This window comes from Oreochromis aureus, linkage group 20 (assembly GCF_013358895.1).
Source record: "Oreochromis aureus strain Israel breed Guangdong linkage group 20, ZZ_aureus, whole genome shotgun sequence".
Lineage (NCBI taxonomy): Eukaryota > Metazoa > Chordata > Actinopteri > Cichliformes > Cichlidae > Oreochromis > Oreochromis aureus.
This window is the reverse complement of record NC_052961.1, coordinates 11,659,927-11,682,675: the sequence shown is the minus strand read 5'-3', so window position 1 is coordinate 11,682,675 and position 22,749 is coordinate 11,659,927. Positions and strand designations below refer to the sequence as shown.

The 22,749-nt window shown below is 40.1% G+C and overlaps 2 pseudogenes; one reads left to right on the top strand and one right to left on the bottom strand.

The window, feature by feature from the left end:
- Positions 1-10,728, top strand: part of LOC116321861 — a 42,409-nt pseudogene extending 31,681 nt beyond the window's left edge.
- Positions 10,729-10,959: 231 nt separating this feature from the next.
- On the bottom strand, positions 10,960-20,750 carry LOC116319515 (annotated as a pseudogene).
- Positions 20,751-22,749: the final 1,999 nt, after the last annotated feature.

The window sequence follows — 22,749 nt, the reverse complement described above, 5'->3', positions numbered from 1 at the left end:
CCTTTTATATTGGACAGTCATATAATGTTTTAAAGAGATTAAAAACTGTTCTTTCATATTTAGTCTCATCCTCCAGACTTGTGTGTTACTTCACAAACTGGTCCCAATACAGACCTGGCAATGGGAGGTTTATGCCTTCAAATATTGATCCAAACCTTTGTACGCACCTAATCTATGCCTTTTCTGGTATTAATGAGGCAAATGAATTGGTGACTACAGAATGGAATGATGAGGAACTCTATAGATCGTTTAATGGACTCAAACAAAGGTCAGTCCATTCTCTCTTCATATCACTTACAAAATGTTGAGAAAAAATAATCTTTGCTGCTGTGTCTTTATATTCCCACAGGAATCCAAATCTTAAAACCCTGCTGGCAGTTGGAGGTTGGAACTTCGGAACACAAAAGTGGGACACTAAGCATAAAACAATTACCAATCATAAATTTTCTCTTTATGCAGATCTTTTTAATTGTGCCTTTCTTTTGTCAATCGGTTTCACAGGTTCACTACTATGGTGTCAACACAAGCCAACAGAAATACATTTATACAATCTTCTATCAAACTACTGAGAAAATTTGGTTTTGATGGACTAGACATAGACTGGCAATACCCTGCAGCAAGAGGAAGCCCTCTGGAGGACAAGCAGAGATTCACAGTGTTATGCAAGGTGAGATTTGGAGTTACTGATGTTTGGCATGAACCATAAAGTTACCTTTCTTCTCTGTGGTTTATAGGAGCTACTACAGTCCTTTGAGGCAGAGGGAACATCAACAGGACGGCCCAGGTTAATGATTTCTGCTGCCGTGTCTGCTGGTAAAGGAACCATTGATGCCGGTTATGAAGTCTCAGAGATATCAAAGTAAGCTTATTAGTAATATCACATCGTATGCCCTGCAAAACCTGTTTTGCTGACCTTGACCTCTCATGCACTTTATCAGGTATGTCGATTTTATTAATGTGATGACATATGACTTTCATGGTACCTGGGAGCGTGTCACAGGACATAACAGCCCTTTATACAAAGGATCCCAAGATATTGGGGACCATGTTTACTTAAATACTGTGAGTAGATGGGTTCATTTTTCTCCCTGAAAAGAGGGATTATGTAATCCATTCCGTTTGTTTGTTTGTCTGTTTGTTAGCGGTCTAGTTTCCAAGATATAATTTCAGATTTTATGTAATGATAGATACCAACAAGCTGATCTAAGGTGATTTAATTTTCATGAAAATCAAGTCAATGTGAAAATCAGTAAAAACTTTACATACACAATTTTTTTTATGGGTCATCTTCAGACTTCACAACAATATACTAGGTCTTGGGGGGCATGCGTACCTAGGTTGGCCAAACATTTGATCTTTATGAAATAAATTCAAGAAACCATATTGAATTATATATCATTTAAAAGGGTATGGAGAGAGCAGCACAAGACACTACACCATCACTTTGACACTATATTATTTCTCAAAATTACACAATGACTGAAAATAGGTTAAAAATGTTAAATATGTTAAAATCTCAAGTTTTAAAGCATGTAAAAGACAAAGATTTCAGCTAATTCTGCTCCAATCATATGAATAAAGATGAAAAATACAAACCTTTTAGTATGTATTAGGAAAAAGCTTTCATTTTGATTAGATCGTCTCCAAATTTTGAAGCAATATATTAGTCAAAGGGGGATATAAGCACTTTCTTTTTTGAGCTCTTTAAAACATTTTTTGATACAACATTATATGACTTCACAATGACACAAAAATATTAATATAGTGCAGAAATGACTATGAAAACAATGCAGATATCATTATTGGCGAGAACAATACCAGTTATCAGTGCAACATAAAACATCAGAGTTTTAGTATAGCCCTTGCCCTTCAAGGACAGTTGTTTCAGACTGCAATTGCTCTCATCCACTCTCCGCTTTTCCACACAGTTCTCAACCAACTGACGATGGATTGACATTGATTGTCACCATTTTTACACCCTTCTCTATCTCTAACACTTGAGAATTTAAATCACGAATTATTTATAAAGTCAGTGAGTCACTGAACCTAATAATTCTAATATTAATGACAATATAACTTACATATATTTACATTTTAGGATTTTGCTATGAGGTACTGGGCGGAAAAGGGAACACCTGTACAAAAGTTAAATATGGGCTTTGCTACATACGGACGCACGTTTCGTCTTTCTACTCAATCCAGTCAAGTTGGAGCCCCTGCCAGCAGCCCTGCTGCTGCTGGCACATTTACAAGGGAGTCCGGCGTCTGGTCTTATTATGAGGTAAACAGAAATCCCCACTCTCATATTAATATTTTCATTTTAAGTCAGTTCCTATGTCTTAGTAGCAAATCAGTGTTAATATATCAAGTTGCCACACAGAGTACGTTTTTTTATCTGTTTTCAGATTTGCACCTTTCTTCAAGGGGCCAGTGCCCACTTGATTGAGGATCAGAAAGTCCCATATGCCACCAAACAAAACGAGTGGGTTGGATATGACAATAAAGAAAGTTTTATGACTAAGGTAGACATGTGCTTCTGCATGTTGCTCAGTTTTTTTTTGCCAGACAACATTGGTACTAAAACCACATATCACATTAAAATGCGTATACTGTTATTAAATTGTTCCTATTGTTACTGCTTCAGGTCCGTTACCTAAAAAACAACACTTTTGGAGGAGCCTTTGTCTGGGCTCTGGATCTAGACGACTTTAATGGACAGTTCTGTGGACAGGGACGATACCCCCTCATCAGTTCTCTTCGCTCTCTTTTGTTTCCAGGTAATAAAATTCATACATTAGCATTCTCTGTTCGTTTTGAGCTAGCCAGTTACTTATGAGTATGCATATTTTCTAATTTAACTATTTGCATGTAACAAAAAAAAAGCAACTGTTAAGGTCTCTGTCTCGCCTTTGGCAGTCTGGGTGACTTCATAAATTGTACTTACCCTTTTATATTGGACAGTCATATAATGTTTTAAAGAGATTTAAAAAATGTTCTTTCATATTCAGTCTCATCCTCCAGACTTGTGTGTTACTTCACAAACTGGTCCCAATACAGACCTGGTAATGGGAGGTTTATTCCTTCAAATATTGATCCAAACCTTTGTACGCACCTAATCTATGCCTTTTCTGGTATCAACGAGGCAAATGAATTGGTGACCATAGAATGGAATGATGAGGAACTCTATAGATCGTTTAATGGACTCAAACAAAGGTCAGTCCATTCTCTCTTCATATCACTTACAAAATGTTGAGAAAAAATAATCTTTGCTGCTGTGTCTTTATATTCCCACAGGAATCCAAATCTTAAAACCCTGCTGGCAGTTGGAGGTTGGAATTTTGGAACACAAAAGTGGGACACTAAGCATAAAACAATTACCAATCATAAATTTTCTCTTTGTGCAGATCTTTTTAATTGTGCCTTTCTTTTGTCAATCGGTTTCACAGGTTCACTACTATGGTGTCAACACAAGCCAACAGAAATACATTTATACAATCTTCTATCAAACTACTGAGAAAATCTGATTTTGATGGACTAGACTTAGACTGGGAATACCCTGCAGCAAGAGGAAGCCCTCTGGAGGACAAGCAGAGATTCACAGTGTTATGCAAGGTGAGATTTGGAGTTACTGATGTTTGGCATGAACCATGAAGTTACCTTTCTTTTCTGTGGTTTATAGGAGCTACTACAGGCCTTTGAGGCAGAGGGAACATCAACAGGACGGCCCAGGTTAATGATTTCTGCTGCCGTGTCTGCTGTTAAAGGAACCATTGATGCCGGTTATGAAGTCTCAGAGATATCAAAGTAAGCTTATTAGTAATATCACATCGTATGCCCTGCAAAACCTGTTTTGCTGACCTTGACCTCTCATGCACTTTATCAGGTATGTCGATTTTATTAATGTGATGACATATGACTTTCATGGTACCTGGGAGCGTGTCACAGGACATAACAGCCCCTTATACAAAGGATCCCAAGATATTGGGGACCATGTTTACTTAAATACTGTGAGTAGATGGGTTCATTTTTCTCCCCTGAAAAAGAGGGATTATGTAATCCATTCCGTTTGTTTGTTTGTCTGTTTGTTAGCGGTCTAGTGTTTCCAAGATATAATTTCAGATTTTATGTAATGATAGATACCAACAAGCTGATCTAAGGTGATTTAATTTTCATGAAAATCAAGTCAATGTGAAAATCAGTAAAAACTTTACATACACAATTTTTTTTATGGGTCATCTTCAGACTTCACAACAATATACTAGGTCTTGGGGGGCATGCGCACTTAGGTTGGCCAAACATTTGATCTTTATGAAATAAATTCAAGAAACCATATTGAATTATATATCATTTAAAAGGGTATGGAGAGAGCAGCACAAGACACTACACCATCACTTTGACACTATATTATTTCTCAAAATTACACAATGACTGAAAATAGGTTAAAAATGTTAAATATGTTAAAATCTCAAGTTTTAAAGCATGTAAAAGACAAAGATTTCAGCTAATTCTGCTCCAGTCATATGAATTAAGATGAAAAATACAAACCTTTTAGTATGTATTAGGAAAAAGCTTTCATTTTGATTAGATCGTCTCCAAATTTTGAAGCAATATATTAGTCAAAGGGGGACATAAGCACTTTCTTTTTTTGAGCTCTTTAAAACATTTTTTGATACAACATTATATGACTTCACAATGACACAAAAATATTAATATAGTGCAGAAATGACTATGAAAACAATGCAGATATCATTATTGGCGAGAACAATACCAGTTATCAGTGCAACATAAAACATCAGAGTTTTAGTATAGCCCTTGCCCTTCAAGGACAGTTGTTTCAGACTGCAATTGCTCTCATCCACTCTCCGCTTTTCCACACAGTTCTCAACCAACTGACGATGGATTGACATTGATTGTCACCATTTTTACACCCTTCTCTATCTCTAACACTTGAGAATTTAAATCACGAATTATTTATAAAGTCAGTGAGTCACTGAACCTAATAATATTAATGACAATATAACTTACATATATTTACATTTTAGGATTTTGCTATGAGGTACTGGGCGGAAAAGGGAACACCTGTACAAAAGTTAAATATGGGCTTTGCTACATACGGACGCACGTTTCGTCTTTCTACTCAATCCAGTCAAGTTGGAGCCCCTGTCAGCAGCCCTGCTGCTGCTGGCACATTTACAAGGGAGTCCGGCGTCTGGTCTTATTATGAGGTAAACAGCACTCTCATATTAATATTTTCATTTTAAGTCAGTTCCTATGTCTTAGTAGCAAATCAGTGTTAATATATCAAGTTGCCACACAGAGTACGTTTTTTTATCCGTTTTCAGATTTGCACCTTTCTTCAAGGGGCCAGTGCCCACTTGATTGAGGATCAGAAGGTCCCATATGCCACCAAACAAAACGAGTGGGTTGGATATGACAATATAGAAAGTTTTATGACTAAGGTAGACATGTGCTTCTGCATGTTGCTCAGTTTTTCTTTGCCAGATAACATTGGTACTAAAACCACATATCACATTAAAATGCGTATACTGTTATTAAATTGTTCCTATTGTTACTGCTTCAGGTCCGTTACCTAAAAAACAACACTTTTGGAGGAGCCTTTGTCTGGGCTCTGGATCTAGACGACTTTAATGGACAGTTCTGTGGACAGGGACGATACCCCCTCATCAGTTCTCTTCGCTCTCTTTTGTTTCCAGGTAATAAAATTCATACATTAGCATTTTATGTTCGTTTTGAGCTAGCCAGTTACTTATTAGTATGCATATTTTCCAATTAGTCAATATAAAGGCTGTTAATGCCTTATTTGGGATAACTATACTCTATCATAGTTTCCTAATGACTGTTAAATGAAATACGTAAGAAGGCTACAGCACAATCCTAAGTGACAATCCTAACATTATTTGCTCTTTCTCAATAAAAGACTGGTCATACTGTCATAAAAGCACTCAAGGATGATCCTTTTTTTTTATAAATAAAACACAAAACAAGTGTTCAATGTATCCAAATGAATACTGGTTAAATCTTTGAACTTGGGATGTAAATTCTCACTCACAGCAAACGCTCTAAAGCTACTATTACACTGACACTTATTAACCCAGACAGGATCTGTATAAGAACATCGAGGGAACAGTTTACCCTGCCCGGGATAGGGTTACCGGGGCCTCGCCCTGGAGCCAGTCCCGGGGAGGGTGCCCGAAGGCGAGCGTCTGGTGGCCGGGCCTTAGTCCATGGGGCCCGGCCGGGCACAGCCCGAAGAGGAGACATGGGCCCATCCTCCCGCAGGCCCACCACCAGCAGGAGGTGCCATAGGGGTCGGGTGCATTGTGTGCCGGGCGGCGGCCAGGAGCGGAGGCCCTGGCGGACTGATCCCCGGCTGCCAAGACTGGCAATAGGGACATGGAATGTCACCTCTCTGGTAGGGAAGGAGCCCGAGTTAGTGCGTGAGGTTGAGAAGTACCGGCTAGATATAGTCGGGCTCACCTCTACGCATGGCTCGGGCTCTGGAACCAGTCTCCTGGAGAGGGGCTGGACTCTGTCTCAGTCTGGAGCTGCCCCTGGTGAGAGGCAGCGGGCTGGGGTGGGTATTCTAATATCCCCTCGGCTTGCTGCCGGTACGTTGGGGTTTTTCCCGGTGGATGAGAGGGTTTGTTCCCTGCGCCTCAGGGTCGGGGAATGGGTCCTGACTGTCATCTGTGCTTATGCGCCGAGTGGCAGTTCAGAGTACCCAGCCTTCTTAGAGTCCCTGGGGGGGGGGTGCTGGAAGGTGCCCTACCTGGAGACTCTGTTGTCCTGCTGGGAGACTTCAATGCTCACGTGGGTAACGACAGCGAGACCTGGAGGGGCGTGATCGGGAGGAACGGCCTCCCTGATCTGAACCTGAGTGGTGTTTTGTTATTGGACTTCTGTGCAAATCACAGTTTGGCCATAACGAACACCTTGTTCGAACATAAGAGTGTCCATAAGTGCACGTGGCACCAGGATGCTCTAGGCCGCAGATCGATGATCGATTTTGTAATCGTATCACCAGACCTGCGACCATATGTTCTGGACACTCGGGTAAAGAGAGGGGCTGAGCTGTCAACTGATCACCACCTGGTGGTGAGTTGGATCAGGTGGCGGGGGAGGACACTGGACAGACCCGATGCACCTAAACGTGTAGTGAGGGTGTGCTGGGAACGTCTAGCAGAGGCCCCAGTCCGCGAGATCTTCAACGCACACCTCCGGCAGAGCTTCAACAGCATTCCGAGGGAGACTGGGGACATTGAGTCCGAATGGACCATGTTCAGCGTCTCCATCGCCCGGCTGCTGCATTGAGCTGCGGTCGCAAGGTGGTTGGTGCCTGCCGTGGTGGTAATCCCCCAACCAAATGGTGGACACCAGAGGTGAAGGGAGCCACCAGGCTGAAGAAAGAGTCCTATCGGGCTTGGTTAGCCTGTGGGACTCCGGAGGCAGCCGACAGGTATCGACAGGCCAAGCGGAATGCGGCTCGGGCAGTGGCTGAAGCAAAAACTCGGGTGTGGGAGGAGTTCGGAGAAGCCATGGAAAAAGACTTTCGGACTGCCTCGAAGAGATTCTGGCAAACCGTCAGGCGTCTCAGGAGGGGAAAGCGGTGCTCTACCTGCACTGTGTATAGAGCTGGCGGAGCGCTGCTAAAGTCGACTGAGAAAATTGTCAGGCGGTGGAAGGAATACTTCGAGGACCTCCTTAATCCCACTGACACGTCTTCCGAGGAGGAAGCAGAGTCTGGGGATGAGGGGAATGACCCACCAATTTCCAGAGGCGAGGTCACTGAGGCAGTTAAACAACTGCTTGGTGGCAGAGCCCCTGGTGTTGATGAGGTCCGCCCCGAGTTCCTGAAGGCTCTGGACGTTGTGGGGCTGTCTTGGTTGACACGCCTCTGCAATGTTGCGTGGAGATCAGGGGCAGTACCCTGGACTGGCAGACCGGGGTGGTGGTCCCCATCTTTAAGAAGGAGACCGGAGGGTGTGTTCCAACTACAGGGGATCACACTCCTCAGCCTCCCTGGGAAAGTCTATGCCAGGGTGCTGGAAAGGAGAGTTCGTCCGCTAGTCGAACCTCGGATACAGGAGGAACAATGCGGTTTTCGTCCTGGTCGCGGAACACTGGACCAGCTCTTTAGCCTCTCAAGGATACTTGAGGGTGCATGGGAGTTTGCCCAACCAGTCTACATGTGTTTTGTGGACTTGAAGAAGGCATTCGACTGTGTCCCTTGGGGTGTCCTGTGGGAGGTGTTGCGGGAGTATGGGGTGTCTGGCCCATTGCTACGGGCCATTCGATCCCTATACAACCGTTGCAAGAGCTTGGTTCGCATTGCCGGCAATAAGTCGGACTCGTTTCCAGTGGGTGATGGGCTCCGCCAGGGCTGCCTTTTGTCACCGGTTCTGTTCATAATTTTATGGACAGGATTTCTAGGCGCAGCCAAGTGGCGGAGGGCTTTCACTTGGTGGCCTCAGAATCTCATCTCTGCTTTTTATGGATGATGTGGTTCTGTTGGCTTCATTGGTGAAGGCCTCCAGCTCGCACTGGAACGGTTCGCAGCCGAGTGTGAAGCAGCGGGAATGAGGATCAGCACCTCAAATCTCAGGCCATGGTTCTCAGCCGGAAAAGGGTGGAGTGCCCACTCCGGGTCGGGATGAGTTCCTGCCCCAAGTGGAGGAGTTCAAGTATCTCGGGGTCTTGTTCGCGAGTGATGGGAGAAGGGAGCCGGAGATCGACAGACGGATTGGTGCTGCGGCTGCAGTGATGCGGACGCTGCACCGGTCCGTCGTGGTGAAGAGGGAGCTAAGTGTAAGCGAAGCTCTCAATTTACCAGTCGATCTACGTCCCTACCTCACCTATGGCCACGAGCTGTGGGTAGTGACCGAAAGAACGAGATCATGGATACAAGCGGCAGAAATGAGCTTCCTCCGAAGGGTGGCTGGCCTCCCCTTAGAGATAGGGTGAGAAGTTCAGCCATCCGGGAGGGGCTCAGAGTAGAGCCGCTGCTCCTCCACATCGAAAGGAGCCAGTTGAGGTGGTTCAGGCATCTGACAAGGATGCCTCCTGGGCGCCTCCTGGGTGAGGTGTTCGGGCATGTCCCACGGGGAGGAGGCCCAGGGGCAGACCCAGGACACGCTGGAGAGATTACATCTCGGCTGGCCTGGGTCTGCCCTGGGCCTCCGGTGTTCCCCGGATAAGCTGGAGGAGGTGGCTGGGGAGAGGGAGGTCTGGGCTTCCCTGCTTAGGCTACTGCCCCCGCGACCCGGCCTCGGATAAAGCGGATGAAGATGGATGGATGGATGGATGGATCTGTATAATATGAAACAGAGAGACACTGTTGAATATCTTTCTGGCCTTTTACAAACTGAAAGCTGGTCAGCTGAAAGAAACAGAAAGTTTATGGAGGAGATCTGTTCTGAGCATTTAGAAAAAAAAATAAGGAAAAAAACGTGTAAAAATATTTTAATACCATTTTAAAATATCTAAAGTTGTCCATTAAAAAAATTATTAGAATAAAATGTGTGTATAAATCTAAATTTGATTAAGGTTTATTGGAACACCTGAGAAAAGGACATATTAATTGCAACAGGGAAGTGTAAAGAGGAAAAACTTGTATGGAGCCTTTGTGTGCCAAGTGCCAAATTTCTAATGACTTACAGCTCACTTTAGAACAAGGAGCAAATGAAAACACATTCTAAGAGACCATCATTTAATAGGAGGTTATCTGAACATTATTAACATTTGCAGTTCATAAGAAACAACTGCAGTTATTAAGGGCTATCAAAGAGTATTGACTATAGGCCTCTACATCCATGTACAACAGCTTTAATTACAAATTTTTTAGGTTTTGCGAAGAATTTTATTGTTAGCATTATTAACAACTTTGACTAATAAAGAGCTTGTATGCTACTAACATGCACACTACCAAACGTTTAATTATTAACTGATTATTAATTTGCGCACCCTAATTTAGCATTATTTTTATGTAGTATAATTTTTTATTTTATATTAACTAAACGTTAACTCCTTTAATTGCATTTAATTTAACTTACTGATAAGTAATAATAGTAATTTATGATTCTTGTGATTATTATTATTATCATAACTTTATAGCTATTGTTTCTACAGATCTTCCTCCACTTCCAACTGCTCACACCAACCTGAATCAGGAGACATCAACAAATAAGGATCGCATTTTGCCTCATCCCAGACCATCAATCGCTACTACAACCACTGACAACTTCTGTGCTACAAAAATTGGTGGGCTCTATGCCAAACCTGATGCTCCAGGTTCTTTTTACAACTGTGCCAATGGCATCACGTGGATCCAAAACTGCCCAGCTAATTTAGTCTTTCGAGAAAGTTGTAAGTGCTGTGACTGGCCCTAGAGACTCTGGACTATTTGTTCAGAGTTTGGGGTTTCAGCTTGTTTTTATTACCATATGGGTCACTATAATGTTATGTCACATTTGGACAGTTTAACTTTGAAGGTCATTATGTTCCATCTGTCGAAGGTAATATGCAAATTTGTGCAAAACCACTTGTGTGTCATTTGCTTCAATTAATAACTACTTAACTTTCTATCCTCTTGTCTGCTTTGCTCTAAATTAAAGCCATTTTTATTGTAAGTAAAAATTTCCTACTTGGATAAGGCTGACACATTTTCAGAAATGTTATTTATTCTTAAAAAGACATTTTTTTAAAAATGAACCTGTGGTAAAATTGCTCATATGTACTGTATATAGTACACATTTAAAAGGGAATTTCATTTTGTGCTTCATTATAAAATTTTATAGAAAATTCTGTTAGACCAAACTGGCCAGGATTCAGACTCATCTGAGATTTTTAGTACATGCAAGTATGGAATAATTTTGAAAATCCTAGGTGACACAAGACTCGGGTTGACGACAACATCCCATCTAAAATTGTGCACAGACTCAATCACATTTACAAATCTGGAATCATTTTAATGAGTCAGCCAGTAAAACACAGCATTCTTTGAACATGAAGTCCAGTGTTTGATTCAAGTTAAGCATCCCTGTAGGTAGTGCTGCCATTTGTACCATTCATTATGAGCAGTCCAAATCAAAAAGCCATGAAATGTATCTTTATGACTGCACTACTATCACTGTCCCACAAAGAAAAATATATAATAATTGGTTAATTGTATCATATTATACCACCACAAAGTTCAGGAAAAAAATAGTACATCAGTCTGCATATAGTACCAAAACTTAATCTTGAATGCAAAATTCTAGATAGCGCATTCACTGTGATTTTACTGCAGAAAGGTCAGTGCTCTATCTAGTCACATATCACTGAAAAGAGTCAGTAGTCCACATAAAAGATAAAAGTACATCCCACTTTGAAATTAGCAAAATTGTAGTGTCTAATTCTATAATGCAAAAGTTATTTAGTGCAGTATCCGTGCATTTTGTATGCTATTCATGTGTTTATCTTATCACCAATGTTGTCAATTGCTTAGAGTTCATGGACCGAGCTGTGGGGCTCAGGGAGCTTCCTAATGTCACAGTTCTGGATCAAACTGAAGTAAAAAACGATCATCTCCTCGTAGTTCTTAGTGGAAATCCTTTCATTGATGCCATGGAATCTGAGAAACAAAGAAAAAAAAAAGATTCATGGTACCTGGAACAACAAAGTATTTTACATATTCCCCTCTTCTATTCATGCTGCATGATCTGTATTCCTAGAGTTGAGAAATAATCACTGCACGTGGAATTCTTCTTACTGTATTTGTTCAATTTTAAATTGAGATCTGGAGCCATTTTTGGCAAAATATATTTTGTCAGTATTAAAAACTGCTGAATTCTCACCTCTCAAGGTCACCTGGCTTAAACCAAGCCGGGGAAAACCGATAAATATTTTTGGTCAGGTCAACGAAGTGTCGACTGTCTGTGTTTCCAATACAGATAGCTGCACATTTAAATATTGTATTAAATCACTTATAATGTCCTGAAAGATGCTTTAAAATGCTTCCATACAAATCTGTATGAACTCTACCTGGAGCAACTGTAACTGTTGGAAACAGGTCCAACACCGTTTTCTTAATAATTTGGAAGCCAAAGGCCTTCTCATCAGCACCGCTGATGGGTAGAGGGTCAAATCCATCAACAAGTTCTACCTTCACTCGCTGATCACCAACTGTATCTTTGATGATGTCCAGTACCTAGAAAAGATAGTGCACATCTCATATTCATGTCAAAGTGTACATAGTAAGACATGAATTCTCATGTCTTACTATGTACGACATAAAGGAGAATAAAACTTCAAACTCTACCTCTTCTACCGATTGCGCTGAGTGAATTCGTAGATTTACATAAGCTTCAGCAAGGGAAGGAATAACATTTATCTATACAAGGAGGGAAATATTGAATTTTTACAAAGAAAAGTAACAGGCTTATAATCTTACTTCTTGTGAATTACATTCAACTTAAAATAACTACCGCACCTTTACTCCTGCATTAAAAAAGGTGACTGCTGTGGTAGTCCTTACAAATGCATTAGATACTGGTTTTCTTTCAAGTATCCTGAAACACAAAAACTGGTCTATTTCACTGGAACCAATCACAAGAAAACATGACATTTGAATTTATATTTAAATGATATGTAGTAGTTATTACCTGCTAAGGAGCGGAGAGAAGAGCCACAAATTCGACATTATGAACTTTAGTGGGAAACTGAACTGAAGGCAAAGAATTAGTAGTTAGTAAGAAATTAGTAGTAAAGAATAAGTACATAAGTACACTAGTAAAGAAGTATTTAGATTACCCTACCTTGTGGGCCAGATGCTCAAAAGTGTCACCTTCAGGGCCATAACCAAATAACCTCGGCATTGGGTTGTCCTCTAGTCTGAAGAAGCAGGATGACAGTTAAATCTTTTATACTAGCTTTCTAAACACGGTGTAGAAAAATTGTGGTAAGCAGTGAAACATATGAACAGAGAAGCTAAACAGAACTCATTATAGTTTAAAAACAATGTTCCTCTCACCTTTTGACTGCTGTGGCTAAGATCCCAATGCTAGTTTCCCTGGGAGGCATCGAGGAGTGACCAGGGGCCACAGACACACTAAGCTTTACAGTGGCCTGGCCTTTTTCACTTAACCCAATTCTGCAAATCATAAATTGTACACATACACATAAGATGTGATCAACACAAGTGCACAACACAACACATGTTCAGGCAGGTTCTTACAGAGCAGCAGGTCCTTCAAGACCAGGAATGATTCCATCAAATATAGTCAGGCCCTCATCCATGACAAACAACAGCTGGACACCACGTTGCTTCAGAACACGCACTATGTTCATCGCTCCATTGAGACCATTGATCTTCAAAAAGAAATTTTGAAGAGCACAGCCATTGAAATGTGATATTTCCCAACCCCTTTTAAGTTTGTAATGTCATAGTGAAACTGTTAACATACTTCTTCATCATGACCAAGACCGATGTAAAATCCCTCATGTGAGCATAGCCCTTTAACAGCAAGTACTCCAGCGCCTGAAGTATTCCCTAGAAGAAATAAATCAGCTGTTTAGCCAAATATACCTCAAGTCTGTTTAAAAGTAAGCTCACACAAAAGTAATATGTTTTCACACCATTAGAGAGTTTTTGTCATCTATTGTTCCTCTGCCGTAGATGAAGCCATCGATCTCCTTTGCAGAAAATGGCGGTGCTTCCCAACCATCTGACTCTGAAGCAGGTACTACATCAATGTGGGCCAGCAGCATGTATGGCACCAGTTCAGGCTGTGATCCTTTCACGCAAAACAAGTGGCTGTAGTTTGCCACCAATTCATGATGAACCAAGCTAGAAGAGAAAACTGTAGGGAAGGCTGGCAAAAACAAAAAAATAAAAAATAAAAAAACAAGCTGAAAGAGCAATTCTTATCTTAAATTCATCCTAGCTTTCATGACTTATTTATGATAACTTTTTCATGATTGGGACTTATTGATTATCGTAAAAATTCAACTACAAAAAGCAACTACTGGTTCCAGCTTTGAGCAAGTGGTGATCTATGGTAAATAAAATCACTATCGCACATTTTAGAAACTGTCGCAAGCAGTCACCTGCTAAAATCGAACTATAGAAAGGTTCATTTCACAAGTTAGATAAAACAACTGATAGAGGAGGCTATGAAAATTGCAGCAAATGCTTTACAAATGCAATCACTGGTCACTTTATTAGGTACACCTGTTTAACTAGTCATTAAAACAAATATCTAATCAACTAATCACATGCAACCGAGTCAGTGCATTCAGGTATCAAGACATGGTCAAGGTGGCCTGCTAAAGTTCAAAGTGAGCATTAAAATGGGGGAAATAAATGTGACTTTGAACCCAGAACTGCTATTGGTGTCGGATGGGCTGGTCTGAGTATTTCAGAAACTTGTGATTTACTAGTATTTTCCCACACAACCATCTCCAGTATTGACAGACAATTTATTTTTTTTAAAAAAGACAAAATGGCAGTTTTCCAATTGAACAAGTGAAGATCAAGCAGCAATATCTTCAATTCTTATACGTAAGGACTTTTATTTGAAAATATTAGTTTTTCACCTGTCTTTGGGCAGAGTCAGCTTCTTTTCCTTACAAAAGTCAAAAATCGACCATCCAAATCATTAAATTCAGGTCTTCCAATCAATTCCATGGCCACAGGTTTTATGCACCTGTGGCCATGGAATCAATCAAGCACCTAGACATGCAGATTTCTTCCACAAACATCTGTGAAAGAATGAGTTGATCTCAGAACCTCAGTGAATTCCAGTGCAAGTCCAGGCGTGAAATTTCCTTGCTACTAAATAATCCACAGTCATGTGAACAGCAGATGCTGAGGCACAGAGGTCGCCAATTTTCTGCAGATACAATCTCTATAGACCAAACTTCAAGTGGCCATCAGATTAGCTCAAGAACAGTGTGCAGAGAGCTTCATGGAATGGATTGGAAAGGATATAAAGCATACCACCATTAGACTCTAGTAGTGGAGACCTGTTCTCTTGAGTGACAAATCACACTTCTCTGTCTGGCAATCCAATGGGGGAATCTGGGTTTGGCAGTTGCCAGGAGAATGGTACTTGTCTGACTGACACAAACCAAGAGTAAAGTTTGGTGGAGGGGGGATTATAGTGTGGTGTGGTTTCAGGAGTTGGGTTCAGTCCCTTAGTTCAAGTGAAAGGAACACTTGTGCTCCCAACAGCGAGATGGCCCTATAACATGACTGCACACCAGTGCGCAAAGCAAGACCCATAAAGTCATGGATGAGCAAGTCCGAGGTGGAAGACCTTGACTGGTGTGCAGTCAGACGTTGACATCAACCAAACAGAACACCTTTGGGTTGGCCTTGACTGGACTGAAAAATCAATAAAGTATCAGCCCTACCATTTTTGGTCCAGGTGGCCTACCATAATCAGTGGGGGCGGGGATACACGTCCTGCCGATTGTGAGATACTATACTGAGATAATCAGCTGGCCAAAGGAGGAAATAGAAGCTACTGACATCAAGACAAGGAAGTTCCTTGCCATGGAGGGTTTCACCCAAAGTTCAGCAACCTGAGACCACGTGGTGTGGTCTCAGGTGGAAGGAAGGATGCCGCGGACAAATGAGTGTCAGAACAACTATCCAGGATGAAACAACAACAATCCATGAGTACATCAGGAAGAGTCCAATCTTTTGTTGGGAACCTCTTGCTGCACTTTTCTTGGCTTGTTCTAGCAACAGCCGCCTCTTGTGACCGCAAGGACTTTATATTAGTTGCTGCTAGTACTACTGTTGATGGTGCATTTGTTAACATCTCGGCTAATTTGACACATTTGCATCTGTTTTTAAGTTCTTTTTCTTTTTCTCACTTAGCTTTTCAGTCCCACCTATTTATTTACTTTTGTTTGTCCATCTGTATCAACGCTTCTTCCACATTTAATTATGTTCTACAAGGTGGAAGATTGTTGAGGGACTGGTTGGACTAAGATATTTGTTTGGGCATGACCTCCACAGTAACCTGAAACCCGTGACCTCCACAGTAGGTAGAAACACGTCCAATATATTGCAATACGGGACACAACTCAAAAACAAAGGACGTTTCTCAATTCTAAAGTACGTGAGTCCGGACTTTTTAAGCAAACACGGGAGTCCGAACTTCCCGAAACTGCAAGTACGCAGCAATTACAATTGGAACAGCAGCGTACTTGATGACATCACCATTCCGGAGTTTTTACTGTCATCCCCTCTTAATTTAACTGTGATTAATATTTACAATGAAAATTACACATGATGTTGTAGATATTTTTTTCCTTTTTTTTAAAAAAAAAAAAAGATCATTTTTTTTAAAAAAAAAGTATCTTAAGCACTCTGGCAAAATTCGCTTTTATGTATGATCTGTTCCATAATGTCTAATAAGCTTCTTATTACATGCATGAAAACCAGTGTTGGGTAAGTTACTTTAAATTAGTAACTTAGTTACATTACTAGTTACTTCTCTAAAAAAAGTAACTCAGTTACTTCAAGTTACTCGTTACTTTCAAAGTAACTAGTTACTAGGAAAGTAACTTTGGTTTTACTCAGAATTCTCTTGTTAATGTGTTGCTTCCGTAACTGGATACCCAGCAAGATTGCCAGTCTTCTAGCTTGCTTACTTGCCACAAGTGCACTGTGCCACCTACCAATAGAAAGGAAAAATAATGTGCACATTTCCACGAGAGAAATCCCACGCCTGGACCGTCGTTGACCGCCGCCATGATTCTAGCCTGCTTTTACATCCAACACAAAAACTGCAGTCGTGGTGCTTTTGATTGTACTCAGAACTTGGAAATTCTGCCTTCTGAATAGGAAGATGTAGGTAACACCAGACTTCAGATGAGCTGCATACAGAGCTGGACTGGGACAAAAAAATCGTCCTGGGCATTTTGACTAGAGACTGGCCTGCCATTATAGGAAAAATCATAAAGCCTTTGAATGAAAACAAACACTGTTGTGACAGTGATGTACACTGTTCTGATGGTATATATGTATCAATCTATCAATTGTTTGTTGTAAGACTCAGATAATTATTTTTTTAAAAGCGAGACATTTTAAATGAGAATAATAAAGAAAAGTATTTCCTTGTCCCCCCCTTTCCCTGTTAATGCCCTACCTGGCCCCCTGGCAACACTTTGCTAGACCCGCCCCTGCACAGTTACCAGCTGTCAGCTACATAGAAAAGGATGCTGGTGTTATTTGTCTCTCAGAAACAGTTGATAACTTCCCTTCAACTCATCCATGCCACCTAACAGGTAAACCTGTTTCTACATCACCTGTTCAGCTCTGATGATTCAGTAAGGACATCTCCTGGTTTCATCTGCATGTTTCCCTCTCACCAGATATACAAACCGATATCATGACCAGCAGCTTTACAGCTGTGGCTCCAGCAAACATCAGCTGATACTAGAAATTAATATTAAATAAATTCTAACAACAGCTGATCAAGCTTAAACGTGCTGCTGTTGTTTAACGCGACATCCGCTGGTTTCCTCTTTCTGGCGCAAAGTGGGCGATAAATAAACAAGAGAGAAAAGCCGATCAGCTGATCATTGATCAGTTTCGTGATTGAAGTAGAAACGGGAGAGAATGAGTGAAGAAGAGGCAGCTGTGCAGCTTCAGCTTTGTGTCTTTTTCATTGTAGCTGAAGTCCGGGACAAACTGTGTTCCTTTTCACCTCAGTACAAAACGCGTAATATTTTCTCTGAATACGAGACGATTCTGTTTTTTACGGGACGGTTGGCAACTCTAATAATTAAGGTATGAACAAAATAAAGTTCAACATCAGTAACATAGCACCCACCCAGCTGTATAGAAACTCCGTCATGCTAGCTAGCACGCAGTACAAAAATGTCAGCATACTGAAAATAAACTCCACCTAAACTTGGTTTATATCTGACTCCGATAGACTGCAGGTCATAACTTCTTACCTGAAGTTCAGTTCACCTGACACGCGGACCGGCGGCCGCTTCGGGTCTCTCTTCCTGCCTCCCTTTTCCTTCATCCACCTGCTGGCTTCCACCACTTGCTAATGTTATTGAATCTGTGGAAGCTCGCGATATCCACCACACGAGCAACGAGTAACGAGCCTATCTAAATCCCAGTAACGAGTAACGCGTTCTGGTTTTGGCATAATAACTAGTTACCGTGCTCGTTACCACAATAATAACGTAGTTACTGTAACGCGTTACTTAATAACGCGTTAGTCCCAACACTGATGAAAACACAAGCTTAATCTCTCTATTAATAAAAATAGTATACATGTATGTCTGAATAATAAGAAAGAGGTGAGATGTTAGAACACTTTTATATTTGTTTTAATAGACACAGACACTTACAATAGACAGCTGGGGTTTGGAAGAGAATTGAACAAATATTTAAAATATAATCGGATCATTTTTGGAGCAGCCTTCAGGATCTCCACGCATTAACATGCTGTTTTTGCTCCCGGTGAAAAGGTTTCCTCTTGAATTTAAATATTTAATGTTATATTTCATTCAGAGTCAGCTGTTTAAAAAAGAACAGAACATTTTACATCAGGGGATATGATGGGTGAAATTCAAAGTATACTGACAGCTCAACAAGTAAGACTTCACTATTAAATAAAACAGTCCAGTTATGAAGCTTAACTTTAATCTCAGCCAAACCGATTTGCTCAGGAACAAATAAAACACTGAAAACCTTAACCTGAGTAGCGAAAGACCACAGGGGGTTTGAAAACGATGTCCGCTGTTCTCGCCCAGTCTAGTGAGCCTTGACCTCCCAGGTCGGCTATCGATCTGATGGGTAACAGACGTCTCCAAAAACGTCGGCCCACTTTGGCAAATGTGTGATGTCTTGATAAATAGAGCAGATATTTGAAGTTTACACAGCTACATTCTCACCTGAAAATATCTTAAAAGTTTATTTTGTGACGCAGAAAGAGTATTACTTCAAACTTTTTATATGTACTGTGTACACACAAGCACACTTATTGAGACACGGCTTGTGCAACATAACTGTGTTCAAATTTGAATTACATGTTTCCAGTTACTGTGGAGCGCCACAGTTTTTTTTGTTTGTTTGTTTTTTATTAATTAAATAAATGTAACAAGTACAACAAATATGGCAACATTTTCAAATAGTTTTTCCAACTTGAGATAATACCAGAACAGGCTGTATTTCAAAATATAAAAGACAGACAATAAAAATAATATAAACATAAGTAACTAAATAAAAAAATAAAATCAATAAAAATTTAAATGAAAATTAAAAGACATAAAATAAAAATATAAACTAGGGGTTTTCTAAAAGCTTTAGTTCATTAACCATATGATGCACAGCTTGTTTTTTGTTCATAAACTTTACAGATGAGAAGAAGAGGCAGGGTTCTTTGTGAAAAGTGAAAAAGGACGGCTTTGTTTTCAGAAATCAACATTTATGAATGATGAATTTACCCTTAATAATTATCACATTTAAGACATTTTAAAGTTTCTCTTCTTTTATTACACATCCAAAAATAATATAATTTTTAGAAAATTCAATTAAGTTTGGAATCTTTGGGAAAAGCCAGTAGTGAACATCGTCCCAAGGGGCTTTACAGTATATACATTCGTAAAATAAAAGTTCCTGTCGAATCAATATTCCCATCACAGAAAGAACAAGAGTTATTATTAATATCAAAATGATGTGAGAAATTCTTTGGAAGGGTAAACGCCTGAGAGTATTTTATAATGGACCTCCTTAGCTTTTGGAGGAATGGGAAGTTTTAGGTAATTTGTTCTGATTTATTTCTTTTGATTGCAGGAGAACAGTTGTGAAATGGAATTTGGATTTGATCTATATGGGGGAAAAGCATTAGTGAATAATTCCTTAATTTTAGAGTTTTTTAGACTGTTAGCTCCACAGTGGCTGCAGCCAGGTGCTCTTAGTCGACAAAGGGTCATGGGTCATGTGACTTGAGTGTTTTGAACCACGTGCATCTCGGTGTAGCGTTTCGACATACCTTGGCTCAGCAAGACGTCGAAAGGTCACTTCTGAATAAGGTGTACGGAACAAAGTACATCTGCACAACAAATGCTAACTGGGTTTGTTTCCATTTATTAGCGCTATAGAAGTTTGACATACAAAAACTACATTAACGTTTAGAGTTTGCTACAACTGACCGATCAAATCATGCGTGCAAGCGTGCAAGCGTCCACAGCCACCAGCTAGTTCCACGTTGAGCACATTATATATAAAAGGAAGCTACTTTAAGCACGTTTTACTGGCAGGTTTACCTTTTCGGAGGAATCTGTCAAATTCAAGCAGCGCAGTGGTGTTTATTTCCGTTCTTGAGAATGACACGGTGGGGATGCGGATTGCCTCTGGACAAATGGAGACAAATTGTTACCAAACAAGTCTCTCTGTCTCCATCTACATCCACTACAACACGACTCCGAATACCTTTAAAATTTGCAAGGAGCTCCTCTCTCTGATGGTGGTCAATGACGAGCGATTTGTTATTCGTCTTTTCCCAGTGTGCGAGTTGAAGTCCGGCGTTAACGTCCAGTGAAAGAGTCCTGATAGCCGCTATTGTAAATAACAATAGGACTGTAATAAGCAAGCTGCTAATAATTATCTTTAAAATCTTAAATATTCTTAACTTTGAACCCGACTCAGTCATTGTAGCGGTTGTGTTTACCCCGGAACTCGTCGACTGTGACTGAGGGCTGAATTTGCATTAGAGCCACCTGCTGGCACACAGACAGTCACGCCTACATTATGTAGAGAGCAGTTTTAAGAGTTTATTTCACAGTTTTAGTCAAATCACCATTCGGGTGGAGAAAGAATATACAAAGCTTGCATCCAATCTCCCTCACGACGTGCAGCAAAGTCTTGTTTTGCAGTATAAAAAGGCGTTTAGATTTTTAGTAGTAAAATAATTGCCAAAATACAAAGCAAACAACCTCTATTGAAATACATTTCAAACATAAAAAAATGCATGTGAGTACAGTGACAAATTCTTTGAAAAGGCAATATTACAATTAGGTTTAAGAAAATGGACAATTTTAGTCCAGCATCACTTCTATAGTGACAAGACCACAATGGCAAAATATTCACATAGAAAACCACATTGAGTTTAACTAATAATAATAATTATTACTATTATTATGCGCACCCTAATATAGCATTATTTTTATGTAGTATAATTTTTTTATATTATATTAAATAAACATTAACTCCTTTAATTGCATTTAATTTAACTTACTGATAAGTAATAATAATAATTTATGATTATTATGATTATTATTATTATTATACCTTTATAGCTATTGTTTCTACAGATCTTCCTCCACTTCCAACTGCTCACACCAACGTGAATCAGGAGACATCAACAAATTAGGATCACATTTGCCTCATCCCAGACCATCAATCACTACTACAATTACTGACAACTTCTGTGCTACAAATATTGGTGGGCTCTATGCCAAACCTGGCGCTCCAGGTTCTTTTCGCAGCTGTGCCAATAGCATCACGTGGATCCAAAACTGTCCAGATAATTTAGTCTTTCGAGACAGTTGTAAGTGCTGTGACAGGCCCTAGAGACTCTTCTATATTTGGATTTACAAACAATCCCTGCCTTTATGGAAAAAATACTGTCTTTGCTTTTCCTTCTGTAACACTGATAGTGTAGATTTGATACCTGCAGTTTTAATTCATTCCTATGATCTCCACATTGTATTTACTTACATTAGTTATGAACATTACGCAACATCTAATCCAACTGGCTTACAATTATAACGGACCTGATTCTAAAAACAATATGCACATTTATAACATCCAGAGACATCTTTGTAATACATCATTTTCCATCACAAAGTACAGTACTGTGAAAAAGTTTTAGGCAGGTGAGGAAAAAAATGCTGTAAAAAAGCATGCTTTCGAAAATGGAAATGTTAATTGTTTATTTTCATCAATCAACAAAATGCAGTGAATGAACTAAAGAGAAACCTAAATCAAATCAGTATTTGGTTTGACCCCCCTTTCCCTTCAAAACAGCATCAATTCTTCTAGGTACACTTGCACACAGTTTTTAAAGGAACTCAGCTGGTAGGTTGTTCCAAACATCTTGGAGAACTAACCACAGATCTTCTGTGGATATAGGCTTCCTCACATCCTCCTGTCTCTTCATGTAATCCCAGACGTATTGATGCTGTTGAGATCAGGGCTCTGTGGGGGCCATACCATCACATCCAGTACTTCTTGTTCTTCTTCATGCTGAAGATAGTTCTTAATGACTTTGGCTGTATATTTGGGGTCATTGTTTACAGCATTTTTTTTCTCACCTGCCTAAAACTTTTGGACAGTACTGTATTTAGGAAAAAGAGAGACACAAATGAAATTTGCTAGTGGTGGAATCTGCAATCTCACACTGAAATCTAATAAAAAAGAAATCTATATGCACAAAAACAACAAACGATATAAGCCTGCAATGTACTGCACAATTAGCAGAACCAACACTAGTTCAAAATCCTCAGAGTCAAGATATCAGTGGCATTTGTTCTAAATTAGGGGTTTCAGCTTGTTTTTATGGGTTACTATAATGTCATGCCACATTTGGACAGTTTTGATCATTTAAGCACAAATGCATGCCCTTCATCTGACTTTTATTGCTTTGAGGTTTGGCCTTTGGAGTCTAACCCTTGTGTGAATTAATCCAGGTTTGGCAACATATGAAATAAAAT